This window comes from Triticum dicoccoides, chromosome 2B (genome assembly GCF_002162155.2).
Source record: "Triticum dicoccoides isolate Atlit2015 ecotype Zavitan chromosome 2B, WEW_v2.0, whole genome shotgun sequence".
Taxonomy (NCBI): Eukaryota; Viridiplantae; Streptophyta; class Magnoliopsida; order Poales; family Poaceae; genus Triticum; species Triticum dicoccoides.
In genome coordinates, this window is record NC_041383.1 from 403876511 (window position 1) to 403879735 (window position 3225).

A 3225-nucleotide genomic window follows, 5' to 3' on the forward strand; every position below is an offset into this window, starting at 1 on the left:
CACAATAAAGAAAATTACATTGAGAATTATGCTAGGTAGCATTCCACATCAAAAATTCTATTTTTATCATTTACCTACTCAAGGACGAGCAGGAATTAAACTTGGGGATGCTTGATACGTCTCCAACGTATCTATAATTTTTGATTGTTCCATGCTATTATATTACCCCTTTTGGATGTTTATGGGCTTTATTTTACACATTTATATCATTTTTGGGACTAACCTACTAACCGGAGGCCCGGCCCGTATTGCTGTTTTTTTGCCTATTTCAGTATTTCTAAGAAAAGGAATATCAAACGGAGTCCAAACAGAATGAAACCTTCGGGAGCGTGATTTTTGGAACGAACGTGATCTAGAGAACTTGGAGTGCAAGTCAAGAAGTTTGCGAGGCGGCCAGGAGACAAGAGGGCGCACCCACCCCCCTGGACACGCCCCTATCTCCTCGGCCCCACAGGCGGCCACCGACGTACTTCTTCTTCCTATATATACCTACGTACCCCAAAAACATCTAGGGAGCCAAGGAAACACAATTTCCACCATTGTAACCTTCTGTATCCGCAAGATCCCATCTTGGAGCCTTCGCCGGCGCTTCGTCGGAGGGCGAATCGACCATGGAGGGCGTCTACATCAACACCATAGCCCCTTCGATGAGTTGTGAGTAGTTTACCACAGACCTTCGGGTCCATAGTTATTAGCTAGATGGCTTCTTCTCTCTTTTTGAATCTCAATACAATGTTCTCCCCCTCTCTTGTGGAGATCTATTCGATGTAAACTCTTTTTGCGGTGTGTTTGTCGAGATCCGATGAATTGTGGCTTTATGATCAAGTTTATCTATGAGAAATATTTGAATCTCCTCTGAATTCTTTTATGTATGATTGAGTTATCTTTGCAAGTCTCTTCGAATTATCAGTTTGGTTTGGCCTACTAGATTGATCTTTCTTGCCATGGGAGAAGTGCTTAGCTTTGGGTTCAATCTTGCGGTGTCCTTTCCCAATGACAGCAGGGGCAGCAAGGCACGTATTGTATTGTTGCCATCAAGGATAAAAAGATGGGGTTTATATCATATTGCTTGAGTTTATCCCTCTACATCATGTCATCTTTCTTAATGCGTTACTCTATTCTTTATGAACTTAATACTCTAGATGAAGGCAGGAGTCGGTCGATGTGTGGAGTAATAGTAGTAGATGCAGGCAGGAGTCGGTCTACTTGTTGCGCACGTGATGCCTATATACATGATCATGCCTAGATAATCTCATAATTATTCGCTTTTCTATCAATTGCTCGATAGTAATTTGTTCACCCACCGTAATACTTATGCTATCTTGAGAGAAGCCACTAGTGAAACCTATGGCCACCGGGTCTATCTTTTATCATATAAGCTTTCAATCTACTTTTATTTGCATCTTTACTTTTTGCATCTATATTATAAAATACCAAAAATATATTTATATTATCACATTATCTCTATCAGATCTCACTTTCGCAAGTGGCCGTGAAGGGATTGACAACCCCTTTATTGCGTTGGTTGCGAGTTCTTTGTTTGTTTGTGTAGGTGCGTGGGACTTTTGAGGAGCATCCTACTGGATTGATACCTTGGTTCTCAAAAACTGAGGGGAATACTTACGCTACTATTGCTGCATCACCCTTTCCTCTTCAAGGAAAACCAACGCAAGCTCAAGACGTAGCAACCCACACCCCCTGAGCAAATTAAAGTTGAACCTAGTATTGCTATGGTTAAAGATCTCTTGGTCGATAACATTGATGGGCATGTTATTTACTTCTGTGATGAAGCTACTAGAATTGCTAGACCTGATACTAAAAATAAACATAGACCTGTTGTTGGCATGCCTGTTGTTTCTGTTAAAATAGGAGATCATTGTTATCATGTCTTACGTGATATGGGTGCTAGTGTGAGTGCAATACCTCATTCCTTATACAAAGAAATTATGCATGATATTGCACCTGCTGAGATAGAAGATATTGATGTTACTATTAAGCTTGCCAATAGAGATACTATTTCACCAATTGGGATTGTTAGAGGTGTTGAAGTCTTGTGTGGGAAAATTAAATACCCTACTGATTTTCCTATTCTTGGTTCCCCACAAGTTGACTTTTGTCCCCATTATATTTGGCAGACCCTTCTTGAATACTGTTAATGCTAAGATAGATTGCGAGAAGTATATCGTTACTGTTGGTTTAGGGGATATGTCTCATGATTTTAATTTCTCTAAATTTTGTAGAAAACCCCATGATACAGAATTGCCTAGTAAAGATGAAATTATTGGTCTTGCTTCTATTGTCGTGCCTCCTAATGATCCGTTAGAACAATATTTGCTCGACCATGGAAATGATATGTTTATGAATGAAAGAAGGGAAATAGATGAATTATTCTTTAAACAAGGACCTATTTTGAAACACAACTTGCCTGTTGAAATCCTAGGGGATCCGCCTCCACCCAAGGGAGATCCCGTGTTTGAGCTTAAACAACTACCTGATAGTTTGAAATATGCTTATCTTGATGAAAAGAAAATATATCCTGTTATTATTAGTGCTAACCTTTCAGAGCATGAAGAAGAGAAATTATTGAAAACTCTGAAGAAGCACTGTGCTGATATTGGATATACTCTTGATGATCTTAAGGGCATTAGTCCCACTCTATGCCATCACAAAATAAAATTGGAGAAAGATGCTAAACTGGTTGTTGATCACCAACGACGGTTAAATCCTAAGATGAAAGAAGTGGTGAGAAATGAAATACTAAAGCTTCTGGAGGCAGGTATAATTTATCTTGTTGCTGATAGTCAGTGGTTAAGTCTTGTCCATTGTGTCCCTAAGAAGGGAGTTATTACTGTTGTTCCTAATGATAAGGATGAATTGATCCCACAAAGAATTGTTACAGGTTATAGAATGGTAATTGATTTCCGTAAATTAAATAAAGCTACTAGAAAAGATCATTACCCTCTACCTTTTATTGATCAAATGCTAGAAAGACTATCCAAACATACACATTTTTTCTTTCTAGATGGTTATTCTGGTTTCTCTCAAATACCTCTGTCAAAAGAGGATCAGGATAAGACCACTTTTACTTGCCCTTTCGGTACCTTTGCTTATAGACGTATGCCTTTTGGTTTATGCAATGCACCTGCTACCTTTCAAAGATGTATGACTGCTATATTCTCTGACTTTTGTGAAAAGATTGTTGAGGTTTTCATGGATGATTTCTCC